Genomic DNA, 19,112 nt, shown 5'->3' on the forward strand with positions numbered 1-19,112 from the left:
GATTTCTGCCTCATTTGGTCATCACACACAGCCGTGCAGTGTTTCTGTGTTATTGTTATGTACAGAAGGAGCTGGACATGGACAAGGTGAAAGAGAAAGAGCCAGAAGCTCCTGTGGAACCAGTGAGACAGGCACATGATGTCATGTGAAATGAGAGGTGATAAATAATTGCACATTTTCATGTTTTTTTAATGCTATTTGTATAGCGAACAATCTTAACTTTTTAATCAGCTGGGGATCAGTTGTACACCTCAAAGGATGAAGAACATGTTAACTAAATGAAAGTCTTGCAAAAAAAAAAAGGAAAGCTTTCTGCCCTCACTTGCGCGTTCACCTCAACACACAGCTGTGTTTACAGCCTGCTGTCCCAAGACCGCTCTTGCAGCCTACACCCACACACACAGACCCACACACACACACACACTCACACACACACACACACACACACACACACGCACACAAACACACACACTGGCCCAGATCCAACCTCTACAGGCACATACTTGGTAGGTTATTTAGTCAAATCTTGGAGAAATCTGTCTGGAGCAGAAGTCTATCCCCTAGAGATGTTAAAGCAAGTTGTTGGAACAATATGATATTTGTGTGTGGGTTTGTTATTATTAAGTATAATAATGTTAATATTTGAGACAGTAGAGATCAACTGGTAATACAGTGTCATAAATCCCATTCATCAAGTGTTCAAGTATGACACTGGAAACCTCTTGAATCCTTAAAATGAATTTGTTGTCAATGAAAAGATTAATTTATAAAGATAAATAATTGACCCAGTGTGCTCACATTAACATTCAATGTTTCCTTTTTATCACAGTCCAGCTCTGTGTCCAGATGGACCTCAAACTTTCTGTTAAGACAGGACTGAGTTGTTGACTTTGTTTTCTGTTTGCTGTATTTATCTACACACCTGGTCTCTTTCAGCCTCGTTAGTCCCTCCCTGCTCCCAGAGTTTTCAATCAGCTCCTGCCGAAACACCTCATTCCCCTCACTTGAGCTTCTCCGCCCGTTTCTCCGCCTTCACTTCATCCCCTCGTCAGATTAGTTTGTTTTGAAGTCCTGTTCAGTCTTTGTTGGATCCTTGGTTTTGTTCTGTGATGTTCAGTTTTGCCTTGCATGCACCGAACCAGGAATTTAAGTTATTTCTCCAAGACCCTGTTGCCCGCAGTCTTCTGCATTTGGGTCCATCAGCTCCACTCTTCATGAAACCTTTACCTTTATTCCTTTTTATATTTGCTCTTCAAAGTCTTTAAATGCCCTGAAAACTTGTATAGTTGCCTGTTTATTCATGAATATATAATGTTATAGATACATACTACTTAAAGTAAGTATTAAAATAATGTAAGATTTTAAGTTTGAAAGGGCTTTAATATGGTTAACATCTTTTTCTTGAGTCAGCTGAGACTTCTGAGACTATCACTATAAAATGTTGTTTAAAATGGTCAATAAAGACAATTTCCTAATTTAACTCCCAATGGCATACAACACATTGGATCCATTTTAATTTACACATGACACAAATGCAAACTTTCAATGTATCTTTCAATTGGTAAGAAAGCATAATTTTTTTCTGACTGCTTTTGGAATGTGTTAAAATTGCAAATGCCAGAAAGAACAGTCATTGTAAAAGTTTTGGAGTAACACAATTATGTACTTTTATAGATCTTATTCTCCACAAATGTCCCTCTTTGGAAAATATTTTAAGAAAGCACAATCTTCTAAAGACCAATGTTTTCTTTCTACTGGGTCTGGGTAATCTGCAGCTGCACTCTCTGGGAACCAAGCCTGTAAATATCATATTAGACTTGGCTCATGCAGTAGTTAGCAACCAGGTGCTCTTTTATTCTGACTTCGATCAGTTCAACTTTATTAAATGATGAATCAGTACACGCACATTAATGTGCAGCTACTAAAACACAAAGTATGCATCCAGCTGTTAACTATGAAGTATCGTGCACTGTATATTAGAGACAAATATTGATGCACTGCACCAGTTGATACACTACTCATGAATGTAGGTCAGTGCAGAGAAAGAGAGAGGAAAGTAATATCTTAATAGTTTAACTGAGCTCGAGGTCCTCCAGGGATGTTTTGATCTGCTTTTTGTCAGAGAAAGTTTGCATAAGGAAATATAAAAAATAGTTGTTGAAGTATGTGGATTCTGTTGTGCAAGTGTAGCAATATATAATGTTGTATGCTATTATGAAAAAGGCCGAAAGTGTCTGAAAGATATTAATAATTCTTCCTGGAGGATCTTCTTCTTAATGTTTAAATGTAAATCATTCTGATGAAATACTAATGAAATTTCTTTTTTATGCCAGTTACTTTTTGAAGAATGTTTTTAATGTAGTAGAACTTAAGATAAGTTGATTAGACATCCAAGATGGATGGTTCATCAATATTGTATTCTAACTTAATATGAATAAATTGACATGCTTTCCAAAGTAAATGGAAAAATTAGACAAGTATGCTGATGGTAAGTTACACTTATCACAGCGTTGAATTCTTCTCCATCTTACACGTGACCTTTGTTATTCACATACCTCAGTAGAAACTGACTAAATCTAGCATGCTTGAATACATGGCAGCATTAACAGAATGTACTTATTTATTTACTTTACTTGTCACAAGGACTAGTGTGCCTGTGAAAACAGTTGTATAATGTATTTTGTGACTTCTGTGAGACTTCAATTTCAAAATTCAAAAAGGAAGGTGTGGGACATGAAAGAATAATATAAAATCAGCGTAATATGCCTTTAAAAGTCTCTCCCTAAAAAAAAAATGTAATCAGACATTTCATGAAATCAAAAGTTTACAAACAATCTGGAGATTGTCCGTCATTTTGAATTTAACTTGAGTCTACAACGTTGAATTTCCATGTACGGTTAGATAAGCGTCTCAGTTCAATAAACTATTCATTGTGTCCTCTTTACCTAAAAATCTCTTTGAACAGATTCCCAGATCTCCAAACAGGACCTGTGGAAGTTGGCTTAGGTAATTCTGCTGTAAGGTCAGGCTGGCCCCAGTGAATCTGTCCCCCTTCTCTGGTATCCCCATACACCAGGAAATTACCATGAACACATACATCCCTACACACTGACACTTAAAGGCTCTCAGCAGTACCTCTGGTGCCAAGATCCAGTTTCATGCTGTTTGTCAGTTGTTATCTCTGCTGGCGAAGGAAAAGCTTCTCATTGTTTTCCATTGCTGTGTTGTTAGGGAGATGTGTGCATGCGTGTCCTGTTCATGTGTTGAGATGGTGTGAAGTTTGTGCACAAGTTGTATGCCTTCTTGTTTGTGGTGTGTGTTGCACATTGACACTGTCCTGTGGTAAACCTCCACATGTCAATTTTTAAGAAACAGCCTTGATTTATGATTAATCAAATTGATTCAACTGGTTTTTAAAGTTGCAGAAATCTCTAAACTAACTGTGAATTTACAAAAAGTTGATTTCTGCCTACCTTTTGTTCTCTTCCACTTGCGTGACCAGCAGGAATCATGGAGGAAAAACAGTCGCCGGGGCTCTTTGGCTCATGGCCTCTGATTTGCTATTTTTAGTGAGTTTTTACTTTTTTCTGTGGCGTCAAGCTTAGAAAAAAGTGACAGGAGAAAGGAGCCAGCTGACTCAGTGTGAGCCTGTTTCTCATTTGTGCTGACCTTGCTTGCTTTACAGGACTCCCTCACTAGTGTCACTCATACTTCACGCTGCAGGAGGGAGCAGAGGGAGATTTAGGGGAGAAGAGTAGAGATGGGAAAAGGAAAAACAAAATTCAGTTTACCACAGTACTTGTTGGAATGTAGATCAGATTCTGCGTCATGGAGCCAAAATAACAGGCCAGTGTTTGAACTCTTTGACATTGTTAATTAGTGAGAAATTACAAGAATTGAAGCAAATAATTCCACTGAGAGTTTGGTCAGCTTTAAGCCGTTCTAATTGCCATTTTGACTGCATGTTGTTTGTACATTGTTTAAAAATAGAACCATTAATCAAGTTTATAATGTTCTCTGGATTGTATCGCAGAGCAATCAGTCAGAAAAGCAAAGTATGAATGTATAAAGAATACAACGTTCTTCAAAAAAAGGCTAATTTCCCCACAGCTCCCAAGTGTGTCCGTGTGAGAGTGTGCAGGTGTCAAATACTCTGGTGAGAGCCCAAACATTTCAGTTTTTGGTCAGTCAATCAATCTGTTGGCTTTAAGGCGGCTGGAAGTACCTCAGGCAAGGCATGAAATATGAACTGCATATAAATTCTTCCATGAACTCTTTACAAATATACAAATGTTGAGACTCTGTAGCATTTACATTGTTTTTTCAGAGCAGCGTAATCATCTTGGAGTGTTAATATCCAAACTAAACAACAATAACAAACCTTCAAACAGTGTGGCCATGCTTCACAGGCAGATACATGGAGAATGCATGACACAGTGCTCTATGAGATATCCACAGATTTGTCTCCGGGAGAATAGAATGAAAAGGCTTGTTGGTGTGAGTACTTTGGTTTTTGCGAAAATAACAAATGCCTTGGAGAAACATTTGAGTAATAATTCTTAGATGTATGGGCTGTAGCAGCAAAACACTCTCCTGTAGTTATTAGATATCACAGCACACACACAGCTCTCAGCTCTCCATGGTTGGCTGACAATCTGACTTTGTGTAATCTTCTTGATTGGTAGCATTTTGAATAAGTGTGCTTATTTTACTGGTAGATGTTCCTCACCTTATGTGTCATGTAGCCTACATTGATTGGCCACTGGAAAAGGGTCAGTAACAAAACCAGTTACAACACCAGACAGCAGAACCCCAAATAGATTAACCTTTTGACAACACAATCCTGTGTTGTAAGCATCCACTGCTTTTACTGATTGTGAAGAATGAAGAGCAGTAACCCATTTATTCATGATCTCATGCTCCGAGCCTGAATGGGCCATTCAACCCTGCACATGTCATGGTGTCGCCAGCCAACACATTATAGGGTGGGGTGCCTTTCTAGTTAGAAATTCTTTATTTGCATGAATTATGGGCCACAGTAACTAAGACGGAGTTCAAAGGTCGTGTGGATGGCACCCAGTTGGAAAGTACAGAGGAAAGAGAGGGACTCTAAGTGAGCGTTTGCCAGGATTATTCAATCTTCCCTGCTCTGCAAAAGTCCTAATGGACTCCATGCCTCTCTCTGTTAACTCTCTTCTGTTTTTCTCTCTCCCTCGCTCTGTGTTTCTTCAATGGGCGACTGCGGCAGGAGAGCTGGTCGTGGTCCGACTGCCTGTCAGCCTGTGAGAATGTGAGAATTGTCAGAATGTCAGCAGCAGCTTAGTCTGAGTTCACAATAAGGTTCGGAGTCCTCACTTGCCATTTTTCTTCATTTGATATGTCCCTGTGTCAGTTATGAAACCTTACCATTTATCCATCTACTTCTCCTTTCTCCATCCCACTTCCGCAATACCATGCCCATCTGTTGTCCTCTCCTAGCCTCAGTTCTTCGTTGCCTTCTTTGTTTGTGTCCAAGATGTGAGCCAAGGGTCTCACAGAGACACCAGACTTAAGAATACACTCTTAACTCTCAATCAGGGAGGTTAAACCAACACCATAGGCTGTGAGGAAAAGCAACAGAACAACAAAACCACTTCTTTTCTGGACAGCAAACAGGAAAAACAAAAAGGGGATCATCCAATCCTTTAAAAGGGAAAGATGGATTGTGGTGGAGGCGAAACGTGTTTCACATTACAAGCCATAATGTTGATTTATGATTGATAGTTTGATAGACTGCAAGTCAAGCTTTTTTTTAAGTTGGAAACATTTTATCTATAATTCTGCGCCGAGCGTTTTCAGTATTTCAAAACACCACAGTTACCCCTATTTGTTTCCCAATGGCTCTGCATATCACGTGTGCACCTGATGTTTTTCCACCATGTGTGGAGTATATCCCAAAGCTCTGTAAGGAGATGTAGGTCACTGACCCCTCACTTTGAAGGAAACGTCAGGCATTATCCTCTGCAGGTTTTTCAAATAAAAACAATAACAATTCACTTGTGGGGTTACAACCGGCATTCCATCCAGACTATTCGTCTGCTACTCACTCCTGAGCAAAAACGCATGCATCTAAACCTTCCTAATGGATTCAATAAGAGCAGAACAAATCAGTGGAGACGTCCAATCTCAGAGCATTCACTTGGCCATGCACAGTGAAAACAATAGCAGAAAGTTGTTGCTTTCCAAAGTGGCAACAGACACGTTTTTTGCTTTAAATTATAATTATGAAGTAAACGTTGATTGCACAAATACCTTGGCTATAGAGTAATCACACCATCTGAGTTTAGACTTAGGTTCCGTATAAACCTCGGTTTCACTATGGAATTCTATCTGCCACCGAGTACGATCTCAACAATCAACGGCAACCATTGCGCAGCCTGGTTTCACTTCCATGCCGCCAGACACTGAAGCTTGGGCAGTGGATGTTGGCGTGTTGATATTGGATGGGTTAGACCAACACAGGACTACAAAACAAATCAGTGGAGGCCAACACAGGACTGTCACACGAGACCCGCATTCGTTACCCTTATGAAACTAATAGGATTTCTTTACATGACGTTATGCTGAGTGATATAGGACACTACGTCTTGAGCTCCTCTTTACCCAAACCATGACCTTTTATCGAAACCTAACCAAGTAGTTTTGTTGCCTAAACCTAACATTATGTCATGTGGCGCTACGTCACTGAGTCCCATGTTACAACGTTAACAACGCGCAAACCTTCTGCTTCAAGATACAACTTAAAAGACTTCCCCCGACGCCATGTAAGTAACCCAAGCAGCAAAATATGATGGGAGGGATGAGATCACAATGTGTTTTCCCTTTTAGCTATTGGTAGCTATCCCCAGTTAACAAAGAGAATCAATGTTTGTTCTTTTCAGTTACTATCCACAGTAGCGGAAATGGCGGACGGTGAAACTCGAAGTGATTGTGGAAAACAAAAGGCAGTGTGTCCTGTGTTGTTGGCAGTTTCTAGGATCTGAAGAAAAAAGGAAAAAAGAAAGCGATCTGTTTGTCTTTGCAACAGCAGCGCCAACAATAATACCACGTGGAAACGCTAAAGTGTTAAAAGTTTAAAAGTTGTCTGTTTCCAATTTAATTTCCCATTTTATTCTAAGTTCTTGTGACTTTTATCTGACAAGATTTATTCAAAGAAACTCAAAACCTCACATAATTAGTTTCTAGTAGTGTACCAGCGTACAGTGTTGTTTTATGTCAGCTTGTGTTCATTCAGTACTATTATGATTCTTCTTTAATTATTTATCCGCTGGCATTTGTAAACAGCTTCTGTCTTTCTGAACTGTATGAAGGGCAGTTGTTTTATGGCTTAGATTATAGTGCTTGTGCTCAGATACAGAAGCAATCAAAAGCAGAGACACAGCCAGTAGTTCGCCCTGTAATCATCATCATTTCGGAAGTGCATTAAATATTCCTTGATAACAGACCACAATGGGCACAAAGCAGAGGAGCCCTTACTGATCTTTATTTTTTATTAACTTTGAATCTCTAATCTTTCAAACTGCTTCCAGTCAAACCACATGAAGCTTAACTTTGAAACTAACTTGGTCAGGTTTCTGTTGAAGCAGATGTTTTTCTGCCTTGCGTCATTTTTTGCACTTTATTCATGATTTCTCCCTCCGTGTCCCGTCTTTCTCCAAACTGTGTCTCATTGAAATTCATATGCAACTATTCTGCAGCAGTGATTTACATTCGATGGCTGTGTCCATTGCCAGTGCAGGAAGTAATGTGATTTTGTAGAGCAATTGGGAGAAAGATTGGTGAGCTGGGATGACATTTTAGATTTGGAGGACCACAGAAAGAAACCCAGGGTGGTTTAAGTTGCCTGAACTTAACGTCAACCATAGTTCATGTAAAATGCACAGATTCATATCTCTTTGTGATTTTGGTTACCTGACCATTTTGCCTTTCACCCAAAGTAAATAATTCTAGACTCTCTAAAATGATGTAAATTGAATTAAAGTCCTGTGTATGAATTCTTTTTAGAACTAAAGTAAAATAAATATTTTTAATAACAGGTTATATAGTGCTCACCAGTGTCCTTTATAATAATAAAAGCAGAAACATTTATGTAATTCAACACGTTTCTCATGTAACAGAATGAATAATTGTTGTTTTGACACACTTCACAGATCAAAATGTGTTTCCGAACTTTCTATCCCTCTATGCTCACAAAATAATCTCAGCGTGGATGATTGTAGAAGAACATCTCTCTATCTTCAAGACGGACAAGTCTTAGCTTCAGATGAGTCAGCCCGAAGTGAAGAAGTAAAACAGGGAATTAGGGAGTATTTACAGTAAGAGGGAGATCGGTTGTATGGAGTTTTTTGGCCAAGAGACGTGGATCAGGCTTATCATCGAGACAAGCCAACTGCATGTCGTTTCAGCTTAAAGAATTGGACTGCTTAAGTACTCTAGTCACAGAGACATTTTCTCAACACTTTGTTTAGCTTAAGTTAGAGGGAAAACGTATTGCTAACCAGCATGGCTTATATCCATATTATTTGCACTTCAATACATTTACTCCTTGTGGGGACACATTTACAAGCAGCAGCATCCTGCTCCTTTGACATCTGAGGAGACGAAGATGGATCTGAATGCGCGTTACAATAAATGAGCAGTTTAATTAGAATTTTGATCTACTGAGCAAAATGTTCAACTATGATATCATATTTGGTTTATATATATATATATATATATATATATATATATATATATATATATATATATATAATGACAGTGGTGGCTTGTCAATGTTTATCCCAACAAACATTGACAGACATCCTTTTAACAAACATGACTAATTACTTGTTTGTAGATGTATTATTTGACTTAAAATCACATCATTTCATCATTGCTGCCATTTTGTGGCCTCCTTGTTATATTCTGTGCTAGCAACATCAGTAGAGTTGTTGACAAAGGCTGTGGTCGTGATTCATATTGAACCCAGGCTCGATCTGGTGAGTATTATCGAAACACAAAGTTCTTTGAACATTTAGTTTCTATGTCGTTATTATATTGATGCAGGTAAGACTGATGACCCATCAAAATGTGGCACCACCTTTAAGAAAATCAGCAGTGAAACTGAGTGGTCCAAGGTGCTCATTATATAATAAATCATTACTGTAAATGGAAGCTAAGTGTTCCTTTGAAAGGTCTGAGTCACTGCAGCTGCCAGTAGTAGTAGTAGCTGAGTCAGGATAGGCTCCTGTATTTGATTATAACCCAGAGTCTCCACATGTCTCCCAGGGTGTCTCTCACAGGCTGTTTTTGTGAAGAAAATAAGAAAGAAAGGACAAAGTGTTTTGGCCTGCATGAGTGATGAAACCACATTTCTTCTCTCTTGCACGGAAAGCCAGAGAGAGAAAGGGATTGCGGCACTGCAGGGACGTAAAATCATCAAAATGTGACGGTTTTGGGTTTGCTACTTCCAAATATGTTGCTTTCTGGCTGATAAAAACCTGGATTACTTTCACTGATTCATAACAGAGTTATGCTTCGCGTGATGCTTATTCCGCAGCCACTTACATGCTTGAAAGGTCAAAAGATCGGAAATGGAATTGTCCCAGCTGAAGTGGGTGGTGTAGCTGCAGATTAGTCACATTTGAATAAGGTTTTTAGTTTTTTTGGTTTACTCTTAGAAGTTTACTCTGGAAGAATTGTTTTGGCTTCTTAACCGATGACAGCTAAAGACCACATAATAGAGATATCAGGCACGGTGAGCTGCGAATGATGAAGATTTATAGGGGCGCTGTGGATGTGTCCCCCATGGCTCCCACATTTCCTGTCATGTCCAGAAAGTAGACTCCCTCCATAACCTCAGCATAAGAGTTCACTCTCATCACTGCCACCTCCCCCTACTGAGTCCTCCGCTAACGCCCTTTACCTCCCCTCTACCTAAACTGTTATAGATATTTGGATAGATTCATCAGGGTATTGCACCTTTCCAAAGCCCTTTTCTATCATACTTATACAATGCACGTCATTTTGAATTATATGTAGTGTGGAAAAACACGACCTGAAACATTTGCTGATTGAGGAGAAACAAGCTCAAGCTGCGTCTGCTGGAAGGAAAGTAGGGGGAAAAAATATTGCAAGAATTATTTTTTGCAAGTTACTGTAAGTGTAACTGTACTGTTGACAATCTTTGGATCCATTATTATCTCCTTCTGATTCACTGCAGTCTCTTGACTCTGGCTTGTTTCTTTTCACCCATATTGTATTCACACAATGAAACATTGTCAGTCCTTCAAGGTTTGTATTCCAGCAGTGTCAGTGTGAAAGATGGCTGCGCTGCAACTCTTACTGCTGGAAAAACAGGGGAGATTTGGACGAGGCCTTTGTTGGCTGAACTGTTAATAGTAAAGCATAAACATGGCTATAAGTGCCAGGGGAGTGGATACACAGTGCACAGCGGTCCATGTTAGATATTGATTAAACCATCCTGTCAGTGTAGGCCATGCTGACATGGAGAAGAATTCTTATTAATTGACTTGGTTGACCAACCAAATTATTGGAATCATCACTCTCGTGAAACCCTTTGTGTCCCGACCATATTTAACTCTACTCTAAGAGTTACTCTAAGGTTTGTAAATACAGAAATAACTTTAGAAAACAAAGTCAGAATTTGGTTGTTAACTACAGTAAGTAACACTTGGTTCAGATATGTCCATACAACTTTGTAAGTTTTTGATATAATCATGAAGAGAAAGATGCTGAGAGGTCAGAGATCTGAATCTGACACTTGCGAACTACAGGATAACATTTACTGACCTTCCATGTTGACCTGCCTCTATATACCACAGACAAATGAAGACATCTTGAAAATCAATTGTTATGGCCCATTTTTTATATTTGTGTGTATCGTGCAGTATTAACAGCTTTGGAGGAACGTCCAGCCTTGTTTCCAGCTCTCTCCGTTAAGCAGCAGTCAGAACACCAGCACTCAGCACTGCGGTTGCTATTTGTAGACATACCAGTACATACAAAATACTGTCCCTCACATTTCAGAAGAACTACAGGGGGGATTTTTGACAGTAGGCAAGTTTTGCTTTGGCTCTTTCACTCCCCTCTTAGCACTGAACCTCAGTCTGCCTCGTGCTCTCGCTTCTCCTGGCCCCTGCTGTGTGGGTCGTCTAGGTTGTAAAGGATACGGGTTGTGGTTGTACATAGTTCAGATGAACTGAATTCCTGGCAGCGTGGCATGTCACTCGGAGGAACAGTAAGATGTCAAGGCCAGCGAGCCATGAATGAAGGTGAGGAGAGAGGGAGAGGGGGGAAAAGCCCACGAGATTATGTCTTGGAATAAGATGGATGAGGTGAGAATTCCACTTCATTATAGAAGCCGGTCAGAATGAAAAAAAAAAATGTTTCTACTGTTTTAACATTAGGCATTTTCTGCTTACTATGAATTCTTTTCCACATCTGCAGGAAGTTTAACATCTAAATGACCAGCTATGTTTCAATATCAAGTATTTTTAACTACTGGTTACCTATTCAAATACCTAAGTATACGCATGAAGTCATCTTTGTACATTATCACATTAGAAGAAAAACTAAAACATCACATGGTTAAAGGGGGTGACCGTAAAGTTAATGTTTAAGTACCTGTGTATATATATATTTTCTTTTCACCCAATGTTTTTTTATAAATCTTGTACCTATTCATAGTTAAAAATAATAAAGTACCAAATGTTCAAGCATAAGTAAAACCCTGAACAGTTTTAGTTTGGGTTTGGGTATCTGAAATATTGCTTCCCTAAGTTAACAATCCCTCTATTCTTCTAAACTGCTTTCAAACTGGTAGAAGTGAAAAGTACAGCCAACACGAAGGTTGGCATCACACAAATTCTTTGTGCGCTTTAAAGATTGAGGGTGGAGGACAATGTAATCCTCAGGGCAGCAGGCCCTGCGATTTGTGAAAAATGTATATCATAAGCTTGATGCTTGAACTAGATCCAAGTTGTCCAACCTTGTGAATGGTATAGTGTGTGAAAAGGGTTGAATTCAGACCCACAGCAGTAGAATTACTTAATTCCGGTGCTCTTGTTTTCCAATGAATAATGGTCATATGGCAGACTGGTCACAAAAAAGTAGCTTGTGCCATTAATCATTTGCTAAAAATAAAACTTACACAAGCACAACTCTAAGTGATGGAGAAGGTGACCAAAACAGTGACTCTCTAGAGAGTACAGCTAGAGACGTTGAAAACAGCTTAATCCTTCTCTACAATGTATGTGTCTGCCTGTGTGTGCATGTGGCTACACAATACAGTGCATGTGTTTCAAACTGCAAAGAAAGACTATCACTCATGGCCCAACCAGTGTGTTAGGAGAACCCAACATGGCGCCGATTGTATTTAATTTACAGCCAGCTATAAATACAATATACAGAACTTCTTACAGTTAACTCTGAAGGCGAGACACACCCACACACTCTTCACTCTCAGACCTGTTAATGAATGGGAGTGCCGCTTGCCTGTCAGATGGAGGATGCAGACGGAGGATGCAGACGGAGGACAAGTCGTGGATACTTGTTTTCTTTACTGAAATCACGCAATCGCACACTTTGTGCAGCTTGATGTACTTGAAGTGCCTTGTGCATTTACACGAACATAAACACAATGGTTGGTTATTTGCCTGACTTTGCTTCTCAGGGTCACATTACAGATGTGCATGTTGCAAACATCATTCTTGTAATGTGAAGGGTAACAAAATAAACTGCCTCAGAATTGTAAGCTGTTACTGTAAATGATTGTGTGCCAGTCCAGCAACACTGTCAACTGACCTCTCATGAACTCCTCTCAGCATTGTTAAGCTGCAGCGTCGAGCCAGACATCTTATTGTTTTTGCTTTTTGGGTTTCTCTCACGCTCACCCTGTCACTGTGGAGGGTCTTTCCAATACCAGCTGACCCCACACGGCGAACTCTGTCTTTGTTATGAAGCATTATGCTCCCTGCACATCTTTGTACACATGGCAGGGATTGCTCATTGTCTGTGTACGAGTGCGCATTTCTACATTCTTGTAAGCGCAGGCAGGATTTGTGTGTATGTTCCGATCTGTGGTTCAAAACCTCTTGTTGAAGGCCCAGAAACACAGGTTGAAGAAAACTGGAATGGGCTCAGAAAAAGCGAGCAGAGCAAACACAAGTCCAAGACTTCAAGTGGAAACTATTCCAGACTACAGTCCCATCTGCTTTCACTTTAGAGTCTGAGTCCTAAACTAAATAAAGATCCCTCCTGAACATTTTTATTGCCCTTTTCTTTCTTTCTATCCATCCTTCTTCGTCCAAATCTTTTCTCAGTATCTACTATTCCTAGCACAGATTCTCTTTGAGTTACTTTGTGAGAGCTTCAGATAGTTGAATGAGAGTGGGCTTTACCGTATGTATTCCCCCTTCTCTCCCTCTGGTTGCAAATAAAACTGTCCCATTGTGTTAGGAGTCAAAATGTCCCAAGTAAAGGCCAGATCTGATCCCTCTAACATGCAACAATTGAGTTTATTTGTTATTGATATGTACTGAAATAATCTCAATCTAAAATGTTGTGTTGTTGTTAATGGTGTATATCTAATGACCGGTGTCTGTTCCTCCTGAAACGTTTTTTATACAACTTGATTGTTGCATGTTCAATTGGACTGGAATGTTCCACTTTTGAGGAAAATAATTATGAGGTACAAATAGTTCAAATAAAACTACTTGAGGGGAAACTGAATGTTGGCAGGTTAAAGAAAGAACTATAAAAGATGTCCTTTGTTATTCACATTTCAGCACATTCATTTTTGTACCCTTTCATCTTGCTGCCATTTGTATCCGTCTAAAGCAAAAAGAGCTTCCTGCTTATTAAATAATTATTGGCAGGCCATTTTATTATTGCATATTTTCATGTGTTTACACGGTCAGCATTTGTGCATGTGTGTTCTACGTAAGTAGTCATGGCCACTTGCTCTCTCTTTTAACACTGTGATACGATAAAAGCTAAAGGGATGCGCTGAGATACAGATGCCAGAAAAAAACATCTGAATACTTTTTTCTGTTTTTGATGTTTGAGTCACAGGGAAAAAAGAAAACATGTTTTGTGGGACAAAGACATGATTTACCATCCCATCATTGAAGTGCCTTGGAGATCATCATTTGATTAAGTAAAGTATAATTCACTGTTTTCTGAGGTTGCGTCTCTGAGGCCAAGACAACATTTATCAAAGACTTTGTTTTACTGTATGCACTTCCCAGCAGTGCAAACAACCACAGAGTAGTACAGCATTAAATATTCCAATCAATTCAACAAACAAAATTACTGAGTGCAGTCTGCGCTCACCATAATACCATAATGAATAGTTATCACACTAAAGACAATCCAACCTAGTCTACACCGCAATTTTAAGTCCCATTAAACTCTCACTGGGATAAAAAGCACTGCGGCTCTGGTGCTGCTGGAGGTAGGCCGAGAGCCGTTTGAATCCACGTTTAAGTGTCTGTGTTTTCAACATCTACCAAGGGAGCTCCTACACAGTGAATTACACCCATCTGCTAATGTGATTCCAGCATGCTGCCTTCCCCCCGCCTCTCTCTGCATGGTATGTTTGGGATTGTCACACTCTGCAGCCAATGCAATCACTGGGCTAACTACCAGGCATGCGCTGAAGCACATAGCCAACAGAGGCCATGTTTTTGTTTGTCTAAACAAACACTGTTCATTTTTGATGTCAGGTTTGTTTGAGTTTCAAATAACAGACAGCAAATGGAGGGATTGGACTTATTGGGCACTGAACAAAGGATTCTTCATCCATACAAATAATTCATAAAATGAATGAAACGCTCCGTAAGTCCACACGAATGTGGAGAGGCATCTGCTGAACAAAGACATGATGATGAATTTGTGGCTGACCGCATATCCCAAAGAGACATTTACTGTATATTCACGGGGAGGTAATTCTGTTTGCTGATGTGCAGTCTAACTGGCTGTCTCAGGCTTGGTATTACAGGTCAGTGGAGGGCAGACTGCACTCAGAGAGCTTCTGCCTACTGGCTGGGTCACATGTGACCTCCTGGTGCTGGAGACATCGACAGGCCCCATCTAATTCTTCCCATGGGACTCTAACCAGCCACACGGGGAACATGAATAAGTCATGAAGTACAGACGTCTTTTCATCTGAGGTGATGCTCCTCTTTCTCATTGCTATCCCTCGTATTTCTCTCTGCTTCTTGCTTATTTCAATTCAGAAAGAGAGCCTCTCTTCATTAAAGCAGAACTACTCTGTGCATCTATGGATCAGGACCAGTTTGCTCTTAAGATATGCACACTTGCCCTTCTCCTTCCCTCTCCTCAATTTCTCCTTTGGGTCCTCTTGTGGTGAAGAGGACAATTTATTCATGTATTGATTTACTTGTTTGCATGTAAGCCCCATGTGAGGGAGGAGGATGTCTCTGTGGGCTGTGTGGCTACACTGAGCCTAGATCTGTTCCACGCAGTCGGATCAAACAGATAGGTTAGTCCCCTCTGAACAACACAGAGAAAATTATGAATGTGATCCCAATAATAACAAGGAAATAAGAAAAAGGTGGGATTAATATTATATCACTTGTTGATCCATTTGTTTATTAAGGTGCTTTTCTATAGAACTGATAATAATTTTATTTTTTTGCGGGGTTCAATCCAGATTTTGGCCCCTGGGAACAAGATATGCATGATGTGGGTAAAGAGGTCAAAGGTCAAATTACGAAGTGCTTAAGAGGGGTGAGAAAGGCTTCAAGGATGATTATGATTATGACTATGAGAGAAAAGTAAAACAAACTAAGATGGTAACCTGATGCCCCTTGGAACTAATTTATGCATAAAATGTGCAGAAAGTCAGAAAAAGCAATAACAACGTTAAAGTTTAGAATGCAGCACAACTGAAGAGAAGAAATACCGCCTCAGTATGGGGTTGTTCATGTCACATACCAGAAATGGCCTCACACACCTGACTTTTCCCATCACATAGGCAGCAGGATAATCTTTTTTACATTTAAAAATGTTTTTTATCCAACTAAGCAAAACAATTAGAAAATCCTTATATAATGAGTGACAATGAAGAGTGTGTTAGTGTTGGCTTTGACATGCCTGTGACATCTTTGAAGCCATGTTGTCAAATGGATCAGAAGCCAGATCCTGACATAATATCATATTTGCTGTGGCAATGTCAAAACCTGATCCACAATAGAGAAAAAAAGCCAGAATTGTATTTTTAAGACCTGCATTTTAATTAGTTTATCATAAAATGTCATCTTGCTATGTGATGTTATTTGTCTAGACATTTGCTAGCCTCCTGTCATTCAACAGATACAATTCTGCAAATACTGACAATTGACTAATTCTGCGTATACAGACATGTAGCAAAACACAATTTCAGAAAGAAAGAATCTCGAGCAAGCGAGCTTGGCAGGAAGAGACAAAAATGGAATATGCAATCACACAAACAGAAGGTAGTAAATCAGGGTTGTAGTAAAACGTGGAGTTTGTTTCTGGTGTGTGGTATGTGTGTGTGTTTGTGTGTGTGTGTGTGTGTGTGTGTGTGTGTGTGTGTGTGTGTGTGCGTGTGTGTGTGTGTGTGTGTGTGTGTGTGTGTGTGTGTGTATATATACATATATAAGCTGGTCACAAATCTGCCCATCCTAGGATGCATCCATAGCAAAAAGAGGACATCAAGCAACATGTGCATCTATTTTGGGTGGAAATGTTTTGCCAAGTGTGACTCAAAAACAATCTGTTTTTCATATGTATGGCATTTAGGCAGCTAGGAAAGGAAAACAAGCTGTTAGTTGTGCATCACAAATATTTTCTCTGTCACTAACAAATACGTTACTTTGTGCATGTGCCTATTCCTCCCATGATGTATGTATCAAACTCCAAAACAGGATATGGAAACAAAATGAGAATGGATGATCACAAAGTTTCCAACTCAAAAATATCAACTGATGGATGAAGCATCATTTCATTTACCAAGAAACATGACTGCATTCACAGTCAACAAGCTTATCAACTGGTAAAACCTTTCTTCAGCTGATAATTGGTCATTCATACAGTCATATTCAGATTTGTTCCTTTTGCCATTTGACCCATTTCTGAGAACAGAAGTGAGAGTAAGTAAGAGAGAAAGAGTTCATAGAGGGGGTTTGAAAAAAAGGACATTGAAGTTTACTTTGTACTTCCTGGTTATAATTCAGGATTAAAAAAAACCTCTTTGCTGTATCTCAACGCTGGCAGTCTAAACCTAGCAATTCAAGCAGTCAAAGGTATTAAACTGGTTCTTAAGCTTCCGCAGATGGAAATACAATGGTAAGACCCGTTTGTGCTTTACCCCAGATATGCTATACTCTTCGATAAAGTTACTGGTGGGGGCACAATAAACACTGAGCTGAATATATTTCCTAACTGTGAAGGACAGATGTCTCAGTAACATCAGCAGCAATTGAAGGGCAAAGATGAGCAGCTTTCACAGTAAGCCACAATGAAAGGCTCGGAGACGCCGCGATGAGCAATGTTATAAGCTGCACTCACCCAGAATAAAGTTGAGGCTGCTTTCTTGAACTTTTTTTTTCTTTGGTAGGATAAGGATTTGTGTGAGAATGTGGGGATCACTCTGGTTTTATGGCTAGTTTTGATTGGTTTAATCTCTACAGCTGATCCAGTGAACATTCTGTGGGGTTTTAGAAGAGGAAAGACAGGAAGAGAGGAAATTGGAAAAAAATGCAAAGAAGATCAGAAAAACCAATGCACTCTTTCATTACAAGACATTACCAGAAGAGTGTACCACTAATGTGTACCACCATAATCCAGGGTACAGTGAAACCTTAATGGCAGGTGGAAGAGGATGGTTGGATGGATTTAAACACTGCAAGCAGCTCAGACTGGAGGTCTACTACACTCCAAAATCACATGTGATGTTTTCTAATTATGGGTATCTCTAATAGAGTTAGTGCCCACGCAATGTTCTTTCAAATAGAGAGAAAAACTATGAGAAAAACAATGAATTATTTAGCAATTAACAGATATTGTGCATGATAATAATCCTGGGATGCACTCAACTGACACATAACAGTTGATGATTGATTGAGAAAATGCACCAGGAGCTGCCGGTGTCTTTTGCTTTCAGCTATCCCAAGTTCACAGGATTTCATAAACTCTCTAAACACACTGAGATTTAGTCGAGGCAGCAGAACCATATAAGGACATTATGTCTCCTGATCTGCAATCTCAAATGCAGCTGTGTTTGTGTGTGTGTGTGTGTGTGTGTGTGTGTGTGTGTGTGTGTGTGTGTGTGTGTGTGTGTGTGTGTGTGTGTGAGCACAGCACCAATTTGAGCTTTAGACCTTCAGAGAGAGTGATATTTTTGGAGAGCAAGGACATTTTTACTCTTCAAAAGACAGTTTTGGGTTAAGGTTAAGGTTAGAAATAGAGTTGTTTCGGGTTCAGGTTAGGTTAGGGTTAGGGGTTAGGCATTGTGATTGTTCTTGTGATGGTCCAGGTTAGGTTTCAGTGCTAGGGAATACATTATATGACAGTGAGTGCTTTATGACGTGTTTGTTGTGTTTATGTTTATTTAAAATATAAATGGACAGATTTCTGACAGTAAAGGAGTGACAAAGTGTGTGTGAGAGAGAGAGAGAGAGAGAGAGAGAGAGAGAGAGAGAGAGAGAGAGAGAGAGAGAGAGAGAGAGAGAGAGAGAGAGAGAATGTCACATGTGGTGCTCTCGATCCAAACGTGTCAGAATCAAGCTGTTCCAAAAATTGCAACAATTTCTCATCCACTAGAAGCTTTTCTGGATCCTCATATGCACATCGTTTCATAGAGGAGTCCGGGGATACAACATGGAATGGGTTTGGAGGGAATACAAGAATGAGAAGAGGGAAAGTTAAAATGTGAAAGTGGGAGAGGAAGCAGGTGGGTTGAGCTCTTGCGTCTGACCTGTTAAAATCACTTCAGGATAACGGCAGCTTACTGTGCCAAATCTGACTCACTTTCGCTTCACGCTGAGAGTTGGGAAGGTCACAAATGTTCTCACCCTGAAATTCAT

The sequence above is a fragment of the Cottoperca gobio genome, chromosome 14, assembly GCF_900634415.1.
Source record: "Cottoperca gobio chromosome 14, fCotGob3.1, whole genome shotgun sequence".
Taxonomy (NCBI): Eukaryota; Metazoa; Chordata; class Actinopteri; order Perciformes; family Bovichtidae; genus Cottoperca; species Cottoperca gobio.